Genomic DNA, 19,258 nt, shown 5'->3' with positions numbered 1-19,258 from the left:
TTAATCTCCTCATCCAAGCCTACTTGCGGCGCGTACGCGCTAACGACATTTAAAGTACACTCACCCACCACCAATTTAATAGTCATTAGTATATCATTCACCCGCCTGACCTCTATCATTGAATCTCTAAGATGGTTATCTACCAGGATACCCACTCCATTCTTACCCATCAGGACTCCAGAGTACCATAACTTATACCCATCCATGTTTTTCGCCCTTGATCCAACCCACCTAGTCTCCTGGACACATGCTATATTAATCTTCCTCTTATGAAGTATCTTCACCAACTCTATAGACTTACTCGTTAGCGAACCTATGTTCCATGACCCGATTCTCAACCTATAGGCTCCCTTGCCCCCTCTACCTCCCCTACCTCCCATCCCACACCCTGACCCCGACCCCACACTCTTCCCCACCCGATGACATGCCCTTAATCTATCATCCCAGATTGCAGCCACTACACCTACAACATATCTCAAGAAGACTCACTAGTGCACAACGAACAACGAATCAAACTAGAAGGAAACAAGTGACTACAAGTACACTAGTTGAATGATTGAACTATTATGAACCAAAGTAACATCAATTTATCTAACACCAAAAGGGAGATAGTAGAGCGGGAGGTACCAACTCCCGAGAACCAAACCTGTGTTGAATTGTTTTACTTGGTGTAGTTGTACACTCACGCACCGCTTCCCACCACCCGTTGTGGACGCTCGTCCTGGTTGCTCTCCTTTGCTAGTGCTCGTGCGCCCAACTTGTCTCCACAACTTCGAGAATTTTCCTGAAAACACAAAAAATACCATGACCCGAAAACCAAAAAGGGTTGTCACTGCTACCACTGGTGTAGCCCTAATAGTAGTTGGGGGAAATATATGGAAAAAGCAGAGAACTACACAAATATCTAATGAAATATATTGCCAGAACACTTGATAACTACTATAAATTAAGAAATAATCAGTACTCTTCTATAAATTAAAACAAATCGAAATTGTACTAGTTAAATAGAAAAAAATCATTTTTGAATTAGTTGCAACAGAAGAAGTAGAAACCAAAGTTTGGATTTTTGTGGTCGAAAGCAGCCTACTGGAGGAAAAGCCAAGAAAATCATTTAAAAATAGAAAAAAAGCAAATCTTTACCTCAGAAATAGAAAACCCAGAAAGGATCAGTGTGAAATAGAATAAAAATCAACAAATTTGAAGGAAGAAAGTCGATCAAAATCATATCTCTTAAGAAGAAGAATAATGTCAACTTCGAACCCCAAAAGTAAAAATGGCTGACAAAAAATTAAAATTCAAAGATCTTTGCAAAAGAGAGAAGAAAGTAATGAGAAAGAGATAGAGAAGTTAAAATCAGAGGATTAAGAAAGTAAATGAACGATAATGCGTATATATTATTTTGAGTGAAGAAGAACAAAACAGATTATACTCTGCCTTTAACAGATCAGAAAATTAATGGCCTGCTTCTGTTTTTCGCCGCCGGCGACTTTCTTAATACATGAAAAAGACACAAAAAAGAAAATAGAACGTCGGCAAACCACCAAGAAAAATCCACGAAATTGCAGCAAAAAGAAGAAATAGACCATGTAAGCACAAAAAAATTAAAACAACATGAAACAGCAGTGAAACAAAGAGAGATTGATCGATTCGAAAACGCTAATAAATCGGCAGGGTTCAAAATTGTGAAGGGTTACTTGTGAAAGAACAGTATTTGGATTGTCCCAAATTGTTCTTTTTTGAAATAGAGGTAAGTAACGATTGTAAATCTAGACCTGAGGGTATGAAACCCCAAAATTTCGTACTATTTTGATAACTGAGGTGACACACATGCTAGGTGACGGGCGTGTGGGCGTGCACCCACAGGGATTGTGACTTGATCTATCCCGTGGCAACTATGGAGTTGTATATTTTGATAAACACTATATGATATCTATGTGTTTTAGAAATGAATCTGTTAACTTGGGCTAAATGCCATGTTTGGGGCCTTATGCCGAACTGTTTGGACCCTCAGGGGTATTTTACTACAATCTTCACATTGTTTTGATCCAAAAGCATATCTTCAATCATGATTTTTACATGTTTATTGTTTGATTATGTTTTATTGCTCTACTTTAAAATATATGAAAACTGTTTGGGCTGAGTTCTTTGATTTTTCATTGAAATGCCCGAGTGGTTGTGAGGTTGATGACTGAGAGAGGTTGAGGACTGATGGTGAGTGTATATATATATATATATGGATTGGTCTGCAAGCTGCAACGATATTTATATGTATATGGATCGGGCTACACGCCTCAACGATATATATTGGATCGGGTTGCACGCTGCAGCGATATACCGCTTGGACTGTAGAAGCCCCTCCGAAATCTGCACACCCTCAGTGAGCATAGTCGACTATTTATTTACGGATCAGGCTGCACGCCGCAATGGTTATCATTATGAGATATCTATTGAGCGGGAGTCCTGAGTGTGAGTACTGATTGATGAGAGTTGAGTCACGAGTGACTGAGAGACTTGCCCGAGGGGCTATATATATGAGTGATACTTTGTCCGAGGGTCTTGTTTATGAAATTACTATTTTTCACTCTTTTTTGTATACCGAGCCTCTATTGAAAAATATTGAACAAATGTGTTAAATACTTTTTATTAAAACTGGAGTTTTACGAGATGTTCGAAAATTGAACTATGGATTTGACTTTGTTATTTGTATTAAGATTCTATGTTAGACTATGTATATGATTTAAATGCTTGTCACTGCACTCAACCTTTATTTACTTTGGTTACTTACTGAGTTGGCGTACTCACGTTACTCCCTGCACCTTGTGTGCGGATCCAGGTGCCAGAGCATCCTAGTGAGAGCATCCAGCAGCTTCTGAGTATTTTTTCAGAGATAGCAAGGTAGTTGCACGGCGTTCGTAGCCCTGCCTTTCTCCTTCCTATCCTTAGTATTATATATTTCAATCTTATCTTGTATTGAGTAGACAATATTGGACTGTATCTTAGTGTCTCATGACTAGTGACACCAAGATCGTGCAATGTTGATGTATTCCGCTTATTTGAGATATTAAAAATGAAAGATTTGTGATCATATTTGATTAGAAAAAAATGAATTTACAAAAGAACTTTATGTTATTAGTGTTGAATCGACTGGCCTAGTTCTTTGATAGGTGCCATCCCGACCGGGGTGGTTTTGGGGTCGTGACAAGTTGGTATCAGAGCCTAGGTTACATAGGTCTCACCAGTCATGAGTCGGTTTAGTAGAGTCTTGCGAATCAGTACATAGTCGTTTGTACTTATTTTTGAGAGGCTGCATGTGATGACCCAAAAGGTCATCACTTGTGTTAGAAACAAATTCTGTGTTCCGAGTCCTTATAACCTCCTTTTTACCTCACCTCAATTTCCGTGCGTGGTCCGGACGTATATCCGTAAAGCTCTTATGTGAAAATATGAGAAATATACATTTCTAGAGCTAAAATTTTATTATGGTTGACTTTGGTCAATATTTTCAGCAAACGGACCCGGATCTGTGTTCCGACGATCCTGGGAGGTCCGCAGTAAAATATGAGACTTGGGCGTATGACCGGAAATAAATTCCGAGGTCCCAAGCCTTAGAAATCAATTTTTGAAAGAAATTGTTTTGCTGAATTATTTATGAACTAAAGAAAAGAATTAATGTTTGAAACCATTGGTAACGGGCCTGTATTTTGGTTCTAGAGCCCGGTACAAACTTGTTAAAGTATTTAAATGATAACTGTTAATTTGGTGAAAAATGGAGTTTATTTGGCGTTATTTGGACCTCCGGTTGAAGAGTTATGAACCTTAAGTGTTCTTGATGAAAATAATGAGTTTTTGAGGTTTATTTCATAGTTTTACATATTATTTTGATAATTTGATCGCATGAGCAAGTCCGTATGATGTTTTTGGACTTGTGTGCATATTTGGTTTGGAGCCTCAAGGGCTTGGGTGAGTTTTGGATAGGCCACAGAGTGTTTTGAACTTAGGAAGTTTCAGATTTTCAACTACTGTGTGTTGCAGGTCTGCAGGCTTCGCAATTGCGAGCTCACATTTGTGAGAGACCCATCGCAATTGCGATGATGGGCTGGGGCAGGAACCCTCGCATTTGCGAGGCTTATGTCGCAAATGCGACTTCAACAGGGACCGCAAATGCGAAAAATTGTTCGCAATAGTGAAAACAACACGATTTGGCCTACCTTCGCATTTGCGAAGACTGCGTCGCATTTGCGAACCTGACTTCGCAAATGTGATATCTGCACCTGTGGAAATTATAACTTAGCCGAAAATCTCTCATTTTTAAACCCTTTCAAAACCAAAACTCTCTTGGGTGATTTTTCAAAGACAAGTACTCTTCCAAATCGATTGTAAGTCATTTCTAACATGTTTTTATTAATCTTTAACATCTTTTCTCATGATTTCAACTTAAAATCAAAGGTTTTCATGGGGGGAAATTGGGTGATTTGGGTAGAACCTAGGTTTTTAAAATTTTGGGGATTTGGACCTCGATTTAAGGTCCGATTTCAAAACAAATTGTATATTTGGGTTCGTGGGGGAATGAGTAATCGGGTTTTGGTTCGAACCTCAGGTTTTGACCATGTGGGCCCAGGGGTTATTTTTGACTTTTGGGAAAAACTTTAGAAAACCTATTTTCATGCATTGGAATTGATTCATTTAGCATTTATTGATATAGTTAAGTAATTTGTGGCTAGATACAAGCAAATTGGTGGTGGAATCAAGAGGTAAAGCAATAGTTGAGGCTTGAATTGTGTTCGTGACATCGAGGTAAGTGTTTTGTCTAACCTTATCTTAAGGGATTATGAGTCGAGTCTTAATTGCTACGTGTTAACTGTGGAGTACGACGTATAGGCATGGTGACGAGTATCTATACGTCGGTGCCAAGCATGCCCATGAGTCTTGTATTGAAATTTAATGACTCAGTTGTGGTTTATTCGTGCTTCATATGAGAATTATACTATTATTCCCTTGCCGTGATGTTGTTGTAATATTATTGTTCCCTTATTGGGATGTTATTATTATATTATTGTTCTCTTGCCTGGATGTTGTTGTTACATTATTGTTCCTTTGCTGGGATGTTGTGATTATACTATTGTTCCCTTGCCGGGATTCTTTTATGATTGGTGTTGATAAATGAAATGGAAGCGGGTTACACGCCTGCAATGGTAATATATGAAATGGGATATATGAGATGGGAGCGGGTTGCACGCTTGCAACGGTAAGATATGAAATAGGAGCGGGTTGCATGCCTGCAACAGTAATATGTGAAAAGGGAACGGGTTGCACTCCTGCAATGGTAATATGTGAAATAGGAGCGGGTTGCACGCCTGCAATGGTACTATATGAAATGTGATCGGGTTGCACGCCTGCAACCGTATTACATATGTATTTCTTTCTTATTTCCTTATCTTTTGCTAGTATTTGATTTATGGTGTTCCATACATTTTTCTACTGTTATTCTGTTGTTACCTGTTACTCCCTGCAACATGTTTCCCCCACCCAACTTTAGTTGCAATTATCTGCTTTTATTTTCGGTGTATATGATTTAACTGTACATGTTTATTTGGTAGTCTGATCCTAGCCTCGTTACTACTTCGTAGAGGTTAGGCTAGGCACTTATCAGCACATGGGGTCGGTTGTGCTGATACTACACTCTGCACTATGCGCAGATACTGATACAGGAGCGTTTGGACTGTAGTGAGGCTGTTGTCTTCAGTCCATTCAGGCAACCCGAGGTCATCCTGCAGGCGTCTGCGGGCCTTGGCGTCTCCTCCTATCTTTTCTCTTTCTGTTTTTACTTATTCAGAGACAGACTTATGTATTTCATTCACACCTTATTTTAGTATTCTTAGACAGTTTGTGGCTTGTGACACCAAATTCTGGGTAGTATTGTACTTCAAATTATATAGCAGTGTTTGGTTGAAATATTAAGTTTCGTCTTCCGCATTTCCGGTTATTTAATTTATTTCACTGATTAATCACTTATTATTTTAAATTGGCGAACATGTTTAATGAAACTGGTAATGCTTTTATAATATTCGCCTTCCCTAGCTTCCACGAGTAGGTGCCATCACGACTCCCGAGGGTGAGAAATCCGGGTCATGACAAATTGGTATTAGAGCTCTAGGTTATATAGGTCTCACAATTCACGGACAAGTTTAGGAGAGTCTGAGGGATCGGTACGGAGACGTACGTATTTATCCCCATAGGCTACAGAATTAGGAAAAACTTCACATCTATTCTTTCCCATCGTGTTGTCTGGTTTCTCAATGCTAATTGAATTTCTACTCCATTCTTTCGCAGATGGCGAGAACACGCACGTCCTCATCCACTGATCAGCAGCCCGAGCCATTAGTAGTAGCTCCCACGAGGGACAGAGGGCGAGGTCGAGGCCGTGCTAGAGGCTGAGGTAGGGGCAGTGCTCAGCCCAGAGTAGCAGCACCAGCATCAGAGCCTCTGGTTGAGTTTGATGATGAGGTTCCAGTCCAGATAGTTCCAGTAGGCCGACCTCAGGTCCTAAAGGGGTTCATTTCTACCCTAGTACTCTAGGATGCTCTAGTCCATCTAGTGGGCCTTATGGAGAGTGTCACCGGGGCAAGCTTGCTTCCTGTAGCACCAGTCGTCTCTTAGGCTGGAGGAGGAGCCCAAACTCCTGCTACTTGCACTCCGGAGCAGATGGCTCCCTAGTTTCAGACTCCAGCAGCTCAGCCAGTTGGAGCAATTCAGCCAGGTGTGGTAGCTTAGATCGGTGATAGAGCAGCTATGTCTGCTGATGCATTGTGGAGATTGGATAGGTTCACCAAGCTCTTCACTACCACTTTCAGCGGTGCATCTTCTGAGGATCTCCAGGATTATTTAGACAGTTTTCATGAGGTTCTCAGGAACATGGGGATAGTGGAGACTAATGGGGTCGACTTTGCTATTTTTTGCTTATCTGGATCTGCCAAGACTTGGTGGAGGGATTATTGCTTGGCCAGACCAGTTGGGTCACCGGCTTTGACTTAGGATTAGTTTTCTCAGCTGTTTTTTGAGAAGTTTCTTCCCGTCACTCAGAGGGAGATCTATCGGAGGTAGTTTGAGCGTCTTCAGCAAGGTTTTATTACTGTTACTTAGTACGAGACCAGGTTTATCAATTTGGTCCATCATGATCTACTTATACGCCTCACTGAGAGAGAGAGAGAGTGAATAGGTTCATGGAGGGACTCATTCAGCCTATTCGACTGCAGATGGCTAAGGAGATGGGGAGTGAGATTTCTTTCCAGGAGGTGGCCAATGTGGCCAGGAGAGTTGAGATGGTTCTATCGCAGGGAGGTGGTCCAAGGTCTGACAAAAGGCCTCGTCATTCAGGCAAATTCAGTGGCGCCTCATCTAGAGGCAGGGATTCGTATGGTAGAGGCCATCCTCCTAGGCCTTTTCAGTCAGCACTTCAGGATTATCATGGTGCTTCAGGTAGCCGTGGTTCTCACATGCAGTATTCTGATCAGCAGTCCTACAGTGCACCACCAGTCCTATCAGTGTGCAGCCGCTTCAGGGTTTTCAGGGTCGTCAGCCACAACAGTCGAGGGCTTGTTTTACTTGTGGCTACACGGGGCACATTTCTAGATATTTCCTTCAAGCACCGAGCAGTTCGCAGCACCAGGGTTCCCGTTCCATGGTTCAGGAACCGAGTATTCCACCGCCTGCCCAACCAGCTAGAAGTGGGGGTAGAGGTGCTAGAGGTGGAGGTAGAGGTATTAGAGGTGGAGCTTAGGACGCTAGAGGTGGAGGCCATCCTAGAGATGTAGTTCAGTGTGGTGGGGTTCAGCCACGATGTTATGCTCTTCCAGCCAGACCTGAGGCTGAGGCTTTCGATTTAATTATCACAGGTACAGTTTTGGTTTATAGTAGAGATGCTTCGGTTCTATTTGATCCAGGATCTATGTACTCCTATGTGTTATCTTATTTTGCACCGTATCTGGTCATGCCTAGTGATTCTTTGAGCGCTCCTATATATGTGTCTACATCGGTGGGTGATTCCATTATGGTAGATAGTGTCCATCGTTTATGTATAGTTGTAATTTGGGGTCTTGAGACTCGTGTAGATTTGTTACTTCTAGTCATGGTTGATTTTGATATCATATTGGGGATGGACTGGTTATCACCTTACCACGCGATCTTGGACTGTCATGCCAAGACTGTGACCTTAGCCTTGCCGGGTTTACCTCGTTTAGAGTGGAGAGGGACTTCTAGTCATTCTACCTGTAGTGTTATTTCATACATGAAGGCTCGGCGTATGGCCAAGAAGGGGTGTTTGGCTTATTTGGCATATGTTTGTGATTCTAGTGCTGAGGTTCCTTCTATTACTTCTGTGCCTATTGTTCGTAAGCTTCTTGAGGTATTTCATTCACATCTGTCGGGTATGCCACCCAACAAGGATATTGACTTTTGCATTGATTTGGCGGCGGGCACTCAGCCCATTTCTATTTTGTCGTATCGTATGGCCCCGCCTGAGTTGAAAGAGTTGAAGGAGTAGTTGCAAGACTTGCTTGAGAAGGGATTCATTAGACCTAGTGTCTCGCCTTGGGTGCGTCGGTGTTGTCTGTTAAGAAGAAGGATGGATAGATGAGAATGTGTGTAGATTACCGACAGTTGAACAAGGTTACAATCAAGAATAAGTATCCATTACCAAGGATTGATGATTTGTTTGATCAGCTTCAGGGTGCCAAGGTATTTTCGAAGATTGACTTGAGATTTGGCTACCATCAGTTGACGATTAGGGCATCCGACGTCCCTAAGACAGCTTTCCGCACTCGGTACGAGTATTATGAGTTCTTGGTGATGTCATTTGGGTTGACAAATGCCACAACAACTTTAATGGATTTGATGAACCGATTGTTCAGGCCTTACTTGGATTCATTAATGATAGTCTTCATTGATGATATTTTGATCTATTCCCGCAGCCGGGAGGAGCATGAGCAACATATGAGAGAGGTCCTCCAGACTTTGATAGATAGTCAGTTGTATGCTAAGTTTTCGAAGTGTGAGCTCTGGTTGAGTTCAGTTGCATTCTTGTGTCATGTTGTATCAGTAGAAGGTATTCCGGTAGATCCGAAGAAGATAGAGGCAGTCAAGAACTGGCCTAGACCATCATCAGCTACAGAAATCCGGAGTTTCTTGGGTTTGGCAGGCTATTATCGTCAGTTTGTGGAGGGTTTTTCATCTATTGCAGTCCCGATGACTAGGTTGACCTAGAAGGATGCCCAGTTCAGGTGGTCAGACGAGTGTGAGGCGAGCTTTTAGAAGCTCAAGACAGCTTTAACTACGGCGCCAGTATTGGTTTTGCGCACAGGTTCAAGGCCTTATACAGTTTATTGTGACGCATCTCGTATTGGACTTGGTGCGGTATTGATGTAGGATGGCAAGGTTATTGCATATGCTTCGCGTCAGTTGAAGATTCATGAGAAGAATTATCCAGTTCATGATTTGGAGTTAGCAACCATTGTTCACGCGTTGAAGATTTGGAGGCATTATCTATATGGCATGTCATGTGAGGTGTTCACAAATCACAAGAGTCTTCAATATTTGTTCAAGCAGAAGGAGCTAAATCTGAGGCAGAGAAGGTGGTTGGAGCTATTAAAGGACTATGATATCACCATCTTATATCATTTGGGAAAGGCCAATGTGGTGGCCGATGCTTTGAGTAGGAAGTCAGCCAGTATGGGCAGTCTTGCATATATTTCGGTCGGTAAGAAACCGCTTGCTTTGGATGTTCAGGCTTTGGCCAATCAGTTCGTGAGGTTGGATGTTTCTGAGCCCAACCATGTATTATCTTGTACAGCCGCTCGTTCCTCTTTATTGGAGCGTATCCGAGATCGACAATATGATAAACCTCATTTATGTGTCCTTAGAGACATGGTGCAGCACGAAGGTGCCAAGAAGGTTACATTAGGAGATGGTGGAGTCTTGAGGCTGCAGGGTTGAGTTTGCGTGCCTAATGTGGATTGGCTCCGGGAGTCAATTTTAGCAGAGGCCCACAGTTCCCGGTACTCTATTCACTCGAGCGACGCTAAGATGTATCAGTATTTGTAGCAGCATTACTGGTGGCGGAGAATGAAGAAGGACATTCTTGCATATGTAGCCCGGTGTTTGAATTATCAGCAGGTTAAGTACGATCATCAAAGGCCTGATGGTTTGTTCCAGAAGATTGAGATTCCTGAGTGGAAGTGGGGGCGTATCACTATGGACTTCGTTGTTGGACTCCCACGGACTCAGAAGAAGTTCGATGCAGTGTGGGTTATTGTTGATAGGCTGACCAAGTCAGCATATTTCATTTCGGTGGCAGTCTCCTATTTTTTCGAGAGGTTAGTTGAGATCTATATCCGGGAGATTATTTGTCTTCATGGTGTGCCTGTGTCTATCATTTTGGACCAAGGTACTGAGTTTACCTCACATTTCTGGAGAGTAGTTCAGCAAGAGTTGGGCACACGGGTTGAGTTGAGCACATCATTTCTTCCTCAGACGGACGAGCGGTTCGAGCGCACTATTCAGATTTTGAAGGATATGTTTCGAGCTTGTGTCATTGACTTTGGAGGCTCGTGGGATTAGTTTTTGCCTCTAGCAGAGTTTGCCTACAACAATAGCTACCAGTCGAGTATCCAGATGGCTCCTTATGAGGCTTTATATGGTAAATGATGTCGGTCACCGGTTGGGTGGTTTGAGCTAGGAGAGGCTCGGTTGTTGGGTACGGATCTAGTACAGGATGCCTTGGACAAGGTCAGGATCATTTAGGATACGCTTCGTACAGCCCAGTCCAAGCAAAAGAGTTACGCCGACCATAAGGTTCGAGATTTGGCATTCATGGTCAGTGAGCGGTTATTGCTTCGGGTGTCACCTATGAAGGGCGTGATAGGATTTGGAAAGATGGTCAAGCTTAGCCCTAGATTCATTGGCCCGTTTGAGATTCTTGATCGAGTGGGAGAGGTGGCTTACAGACTTGCGTTGCCGCCGAGCTTATCAACCGTACATCCAGTGTTTCATGTGTCCATGCTTCGAAAGTATCACGGTGATCCATCCCATGTGTTAGATTTCAGCACTGTCCAGTTGGACAGGGACTTGTCCTATGAGGAGGAGCCGGTAGCTATTCTAGACTAGTAGGTTCGTCAGTTGAGATCAAAGAGTTTTCCTTCTGTTCGTGTTCAGTGGAGAGGTCATCCTGCTGAGGCATCGACCTGGGAGTCCAAGTCCAATATGCGGAGCCGTTATCCCTATCTTAGCCCCGACTCAGGTACTTCCTTCTTATGTCCGTTCGAGGATGAACGGTTATTTTAGAGGTGGAGGATGTGATGACCCAAGAGGTCATCACTTGTGTAAGAAACAAATTTTGTGTTTTGAGGCCTTAACCCTCATTTTTACCTCACCTCGATTTGTGTGCATGTTCCAGATGTATATCCGAAAAGCTTTTATATGAAAATATGAGAAATACACATTTCTAGAGTTAAAATTTGAATATGGTTGAGTTTGGTCAACATTTTGAGTAAATGGACCTGAATCTGTATTTCGATGATCCTGGGAGGTCAGCAGTAAAATATGAGACTTGGGCGTATGCCCAGAAATGAATTCCGAGGTCCCAAGCCTTAGAAATCAATTTTTGAAAGAAATTATTTTGCTGAAATTATTTATGAACTAAAGAAAAGAATTAATGTTTGAAACCATTGGTATCGGGCCCGTATTTTGGTTCCGGAGCCTGGTACAAACTTGTTAAATTATTTAAATGATAACTGTGAAATTTTGTGAAAAAGGGAATTTATTTGACGTTATTTGGACCTTCGGTTGAAGAGTTATGAACTTTAAGTGTTCTTGATGAAAAAGATGAGTTTTTGAGGTTTAATTCATAGTTTTACTTGTTATTTTGATTATTTGATCGCACGAACAAGTCCGTATGATGTTTTTGGACTTGCGTGCATGTTTGGTTTGGAGCCCCGATGGCTCGGGTGAGTTTTGGATAGGCCGCAGAGTGTTTTGAACTTAGGAAGTTTTAGATTTTCAACTGTTGTGTGTTGCAGGTCTGCAGGCTTCGCAATTGCGAGCTCGCATTTGCGAGAGACCCTTCGCAATTGCGATGATGGGCTGGGGCAGGAAGCCTCGTATTTGCGAGGATTATGTCGCAAATGCGGCTTCAATAGGGACCGCAAATGCGAATAATTGTTCACAATTGCGAAGGCAACAAGATTTGGCCTAGCTTCGCATTTGCAAAGACTGGGTGTCATTTGCGATCCTGACTTCGCAAATACGATATCTGCACCTGTGCAAATTATAACTTAGCCAAAATCTCTCATTTTTCAAACCCTTTCAAAACCAAAACTCTCTTGGGCGATTTTTCAAAGACAAGTACTCTTCCAAATCGATTATAAGTCATTTCTAACTTGTTTTTATTAATCTTTAACATCTTTTCTCATGATTTCAACTCAAAATCAAAGGTTTTCATGGGGGAAATTGGGTGATTTGGGTTGAACCTAGGTTTTTAAAATTTTGGGGATTTGGACCTCGATTTGAGGTCCGATTTCAAAATAAATTGTATATTTGGGTTCGTGGGGGAATGGGTAATCGGGTTTTGGTTCGAACCTCGGGTTTTGACCATGTAGGCCCGGGGGCGATTTTTGACTTTTGGGAAAAACTTTAGAAAACCTATTTTCATGCATTGTAATTGATTCATTGAGCATTTATTGATATAGTTAAGTAACTTGTGGCTACATACGAGCAAATTGGTGGTGGAATCATGAGGTAAAGCGATAGTTGAGGCTTGAATTGTGTTCGTGGTATCGAGGTAAGTGTTTGGTCTAACCTTAGCTTGAGGGAATAGGAGTCGAGTCTTAATTACTATGTTTTAACTGTGGAGTATGACGTATAGGCATGGTGACGAGTATCTATACGTCAGTGTCAAGCATGCCCATGAGTCTTGTGTTAAATTTAATGACTTCGTTATGGTTTATTCGTGCTTCATATGAGAATTATATTATTGTTCCCTTGCCAGGATGTTGTTGTAATATTATTGTTCCCTTGTCGGGATGTTGTTATTATATTATTGTTCTCTTGCCTGGATGTTGTTGTTACATTATTGTTCCTTTGCTGGGATGTTGTGGTTATACTATTGTTCCCTTGCCAGGATTCTTTTATGATTAGTGTTGATTTTTGACTTTAAATGGGAGCGGTAATACATGAAATGGGAGCGGGTTGCATGCCTGCAACGGTAATATGTGAAATGGGAGCGGGTTGCATGCCTGCAACGGTAATACATAAAATGGGAGCGGGTTGCACGCCTGCAACGGTAAGATATGAAATGGGAGCGGGTTGCACGCTTGCAACAGTACAATAATGGGATCAGGTTGCATGCCTGCAGCGGTAATATGTGAAATGGGAGCGGGTTGCACGCCTGCAACGGTAATATGTGAAATGGGAGCGGGTTGCACGCATGCAACGGTAATATATGAAATGGGATTGGGTTGCATGCCTGCAACGGTATTACATGTGTACTTGTTTCTTATTTCCTTATCTTTTTCTAGTATTTGATTTATGGCGTTCTTTACATTTTTCTACTTTTATTCTGTTTGTTACCTGTTACTCCCCGCAGCATGTTTCCCCCGCCTAACTTTAGTTGCAGTTATCTACTTTTATTTCTACTTTATATGATTTAACTGCACAGGTTTATTTGGTAGTCTAGTCCTAGCCTCGTCACTACTTCTCCGAGGTTAGAGGCACTTACCACCAGATGGGGTCGGTTGTGCTGATACTACACTCTGCACTGTGTGCAGATACTGATACCGGAGCGTTTGGACCGCAGTGAGGGTGATGTCTTTAGTCCATTCAGGCGACTCGAGGTAGTCCTGTAGGCGTCCGCGGGCCTGGGCAGCTCCTCCTATCTTTTCTCTTTCTGTTTTTACTTATTCAGAGACAGACTTATATATTTCATTCAGACCTTATTTGTAGTATTCTTAGACAGTCCGTGGCTTGTGACACCAAATTGTGGGTAGTATTGTACTTTAAATTATGTAGCAGTGTTTTTGAAATATTAAGTTTCGTCTTCCGCATTTTGAGTTATTTAATTTATTTCGCTGATTAATCACTTATTATTTTAAATTGTCGAACATGTTTAATGAATATGGTAATGATTGTATAATATTCGGCTTGCCTAGCTTCCATGAGTAGGCACCATCATGACTCCCGGTGGTAGAAAATTCGGGTCGTGACACTGCAGAACCTTTAGGAAAAACTTCATATTCTTGAATTTCTATCATACGAATCTATTGATTTTGGTAGCTAAACTTCTGTTATTCTATTCTCTCAAAGATGGTGAGTACACGTGCTACCGGTCAGGACGGACGACCACCAGTACCACCACTTGGGGCCTCTAGAGGCCGAGGTCGCGGTCGAGGTCGTGGTAGGGACAGGGGTGTAGCCTGCACAACAGCTAGGGCAGTACCTGTAGATTCACCAGCTGTCAGACCTCCTTTTTCTACCCGAAAAGGGTATATAAGGGAGTTTTTCTAATTAAAGAGGCAATAACCGATACGTGATTATTTATATTCAAATTCAGAGTCGCAACTTGGGAGAATTTATGGTGTCCCAAGTCATCGGTTTAGAATCCCGAATCGAGGAAAGATTGACTCTGTTTTACAGTCAGCAAAACACAAAAATTCGGGTAAGGAATTCTGCTAACCCGAGAGAAGGTGTTAGGCATTCCCGGGTTTCGTGGTTTTAGCATGGTCGCTCAACTATTATTATTGGCCTAATTATATGATTAATTACATGTTTTATACCTATTGTGTGTTTTTAGCTTTTGACCTCTTTTAATTATTTATGGAATTATTCTGGAACAAGTTACGATTGTCGTACCCTTGTTTGTTTGGTACACATTGCGAATCGTGTCACGAGAATCGTACCCACGATTTATATCATGTTTAAATTATCAACATTATTAGTTGTTGTGGCCGAGTCACATAAATGTACCCCCCGAAATTGGAAATTATGTATCACAACTACGTCACGGGAACTGTACCCGTAGTCATGATGATTTAATTATGCGCCTAAAGCAAACTACGATATTCATAAACTATTTAGTAGTTATTTCCTTAGTTGCATGAGAAAGCTAAAGATAAATGTGCGGTGTGCTAATTATCATCTTTGGGCCTGCAGATCGACCTTGTCAGGCCCAATTATTTTCAAGCTACATTTAACATAATCATTGACCCATTTCATCATTAAAAGTGCAATAACAGTGCTAACCTTTAAACAATATTCTCAAATAATATGTTTCACTTATATAGAACCTTGAATTTAGTTCATCAATATAAGTAAATTACACAACAATATTAAATACAGAAATGATAAAGGGAAAGGAAGAAATACCAGAAAGTAGTAACATTGAAGAAGATTTTAGAGGTAACCATTGAAGCAATTGAACCAGCAGCAAAGAAGCACTGAGTCTTCCTCAGAAATAGCCCATAATTCAAAGTACCAGGTGTACCAGCAAAATCCCTCATTTCTATATATCCTCAAACTTAAAATAAACTTTTACCCTTTTAGATGGGTAGAAAGAAAACAACCCAACTAAGAAAAAAAATTATCCAAAGAACCTTTCTTTAACCATTTCTGAAGCAAATGCAAGGACAAATTTGTATTCTTGATTTAACAACTAACCAAAACTATGACTTTTCACCAAGAAACTTCAGCTACTTTGCTGCAACCCTTAAAAAAATTACCAAAATACGATGCCCCTTTGAGCAGTCAGGGGTTGTGCCAGCGTCTCCCAGAACTTCAATCCCCAAATAAGCCAGTGCTACATGATTCTATTGAAAGTTTGGGATTTATAATTCACCATAAAAATGAGGTGGGGAACATTGTGAGTTGTTATGCAGACACGACTTAAACTCTTGTTTGAGAAGCTTAACCCAAAAGAAACTAAAAATTTATCTCTATTTTACATTTCCTCTTAATTGCTCATAAATTATCAAAGATTATTTAGAAAGTAACTACAGATCTATGAGGTTCAATCTTTTCTTTCAAAAACAAGGATAAGAAGAAACATTTAACTAGTAATAAGACTTCTTTTAATAAAGCACTGTCAGCAAACTGGTAAAATAATAATGCAATTTTAAAACCTCAATTAAACAATATTTCTGGATATGCCAGATCTAGAAAAGGTAGATATAACAGCATAAAGTACAACCAAATAAATCTAACATAGTCTTAATGGAACAGATTGATTGTGAACCACGGGTTTCAAAGGAGACATCTTTATTTTGTGTTGTCTATGTGTTAGCTGTTATATCTCTCCTTTTAGGAATTAGAAAATTGGAGATTGAAAGATTTTTGTTCCATCCGTTCCTTTCAAGAAAATGGATGTCGTGTTTTTGTTGTCTAAGTCTAGGAATTGGAATCTTAGGGTAGGGTTTCTATAATTGGATATTTTATATGGAGGTGGGAAGGGATGATGGCCATTGGATTAGAAGGAAATAGATGGCTAGGATTCAATTTTGCACTTAAGTGGGCTAATGGGTTGGGAAGAATGGGCTAAGGGTAATTGGGTTAGACCATGTCTTTTGGGTTTGAACTTAGGCTAAGAAGACCAAATAATACAATGTATCTATAAAGTGTAAAATCACAATTAATTAAAATAAACTAATATAAAATTAAGTACTAAAAGTGAAACTCATTTTTGTATTTTTAAATGTTATAATAAAGTAAAAAGTAGGAAGAATAAGCTAAAACCACAATGAAATTAAAATACTATAAATATAAATATACTAATTGACTTTAAACTAAAGATGAAAATATATTTTTTTTGTAATTTTTTTATGTGATAGAATAAAGTAAAAGAGTCAAAACTATTTAAAATAATGATATTAAACCTAAAATAAATATTTTATGCTAAAATGTATGAAATCTCGGCGAGGGTCAAAAATCACATGTTTACAGCTGCCCTTCTTTGACTGGGAACGCTAAGAGTTTTCAGGCAAAGAACGACTAGACAGATTTTTTGACCTGACCCTTATTTAGAGAGACCAAAAGCTAAAAGAAAGGAGAATGTGACCGAGCCCTGGTATCTAAGCTGCCTACATATCCTTGGCTATAAAGGAATCTGGTCACGTGTAGCTCAGAAGTAGGAATAGTGATGGAGTATACCGAGGTGGAGAGCCGATTGAGGTGCCGTTCCATCAAGGTTCCGGTCTACGGTCCTGTTATTACATCAAAATCAGAAAAAATAAAAAAGACTAACTAAGCCTGTCAACTATGAGTTACAAGATTCCTATCTTTGAGTCTTCTGAAGATTGAACTTGAGTCTTGGTTGGTTCTTCATGCGGACTCTGATCTGAATCTTGATGCTAGTTAGCTGCAGGTGTTAGTTCACTCTTCCACGGCTTCTTCGGATCAAGACCGGACTTGTAGTGCTCGTAACTTCAGCCAAGTCTTGAGCAGCTCACATCTTTCATATGCTTCTACATTTGGATTCACGCCCCACTTTTTTCCTTTTCTTTCTTTTTTTCATGGATTGGGACTTCTTCTTTGGTCATCTCAAACCCCCGTTCCTCGAGATAAAAACCTAATTCTTCAAGAAACTCGTGCTACCTCCTATTTGAAACTTGAAATGAATTCTGAAATGACTTCCCCCATTCTCCAGGTGGGTGCCTGCTACTGATTGGAAACTTCAAATAAATTCCCTAGTTTTCCAGGTGGGCGCATGATGCTTAAACTTTGAGATGAATTCCTTTATTTTCTAGGTGGGCACCTGCGACTTAAACTTGAAATGAATTCCCTTATTTTAAAGGTGGGTACCTGCAACTTAAACTTTGAGATGAATTTCCTTATTTTTTCCAGGTGGGCGCCTACCATTACTTGAAATGAGTTTCCTTGTTTTCCAGGTACGCGCCTGATGCCAAAACTTGAAATTTATTCCCTTGTTTTCAAGGTGGGCGCCTGATGCCAAAAGTTAAAATGAATTCCCTTGTTTTTCAGGTGGGCACCTGATGCCAAAACTTGTTTTCCCTTGTTTTCCAGGTGGGCGCCTGATGCCAAAACTTGAAATCAATTCCCTTGTTTTCCAGGTGGGCGCCTGATGCCAAAACTTGAAATATATTCCCTTGTTTTCCAGGTGGGCGCCTGATGCCAAAACTTGAAATGTATTCCCTTATTTTCCAGGTGGGCGCCTGATACAAAAACTTGAAATTTATTCCCTTGTTTTCCAGGTGGGCGCCTGATGCCAAAAGTTAAAATGAATTCCCTTGTTTTTCAGGTGGGCACCTGATGCCAAAACTTGTTTTCCCTTGTTTTCCAGGTGGGCGCCTGATGCCAAAACTTGAAATATATTCCCTTGTTTTACAGGTGAGTACCTGATGCCAAACTTTAAATGTATTCCCTTGTTTTCCAGGTGGGCACCTGATGCCAAAACTTGAAATGTATTCCCTTATTTTCCAGGTGGACGCCTAATGCCAAAACATGAAATGTATTCCCTTGTTTTCTAGGTAAGCGCCTGATGCCAAAACTTGAAATGTATTCCCTTGTTTTCCAGATGGGCGCCTGATGCTTAAACTTGAAATGAATTCCCTTGTTTTCTAGGTCGACACCTGATGCCAAAACTTAAAATAAATTCCCTTGTTTTCTAGGCGGGCGCCTGATGCCAAACTTGAAATGTATTCCCTTGTTTTCCAGGTGGGCGCCTGATGCCAAAACTTTAAATTAATTCCCTTGTTTTCCAGGTGGGCGCCTTGTCACGACCCAAACCGAAGGGCCGCAACGGGCACCCGATGCCTTACTCAACCGAGTACCAACGTAACATATCTTTCTTAACATGTTATCATGAGTAAATGAGCCAGAAAACCCGTCATGAGATAACAAGAATAAAACATAAGGGAATACTCAACATATGAAGACCTAACATGATATACAAACTAATATATGTGACATACGGGCCTATAAGGCCGACATGACCATTAGTAGACTCGAAACATAGGCCGACAAGGCCATACGATTATCCATACACCTGACATCTGTCTACAAGCCTCTAAGAGTACATAAAATCATAAAGGTCGGGACAGGGCCCTGCTATACCAATCGATACATATCCAAAGCATACTGACCAAATAGGAAACTCCGGAGCAAGTGGAGTGCACCAACACCTTCGCTAAGCTGATAGCCTACTAGGAGGACTGTCAACCTATCAATCGGGACCTGCAGGAATGAAACGCAGCGTCCCCAGGCA

The 19,258-nt window shown here is 41.0% G+C and overlaps 1 long non-coding RNA gene across 1 annotated transcript in view; it reads right to left on the bottom strand.

The window, feature by feature from the left end:
• Positions 1–16,418, bottom strand: part of LOC142174670 (uncharacterized) — a 37,615-nt gene extending 21,197 nt beyond the window's left edge. The window contains exons 1-2 of the long non-coding RNA XR_012703647.1: positions 15,409–16,418; positions 647–784 (exon numbers count right to left, since the gene is read on the bottom strand). This is a non-coding gene — a long non-coding RNA (uncharacterized LOC142174670). The remainder of the gene's footprint in view (positions 1–646; positions 785–15,408) is intronic.
• Positions 16,419–19,258: the final 2,840 nt, after the last annotated feature.

The sequence above is a fragment of the Nicotiana tabacum genome, chromosome 20 (assembly GCF_000715075.1).
Source record: "Nicotiana tabacum cultivar K326 chromosome 20, ASM71507v2, whole genome shotgun sequence".
Lineage (NCBI taxonomy): Eukaryota > Viridiplantae > Streptophyta > Magnoliopsida > Solanales > Solanaceae > Nicotiana > Nicotiana tabacum.
This window is presented reverse-complemented; position numbering and strand designations above follow the sequence as displayed.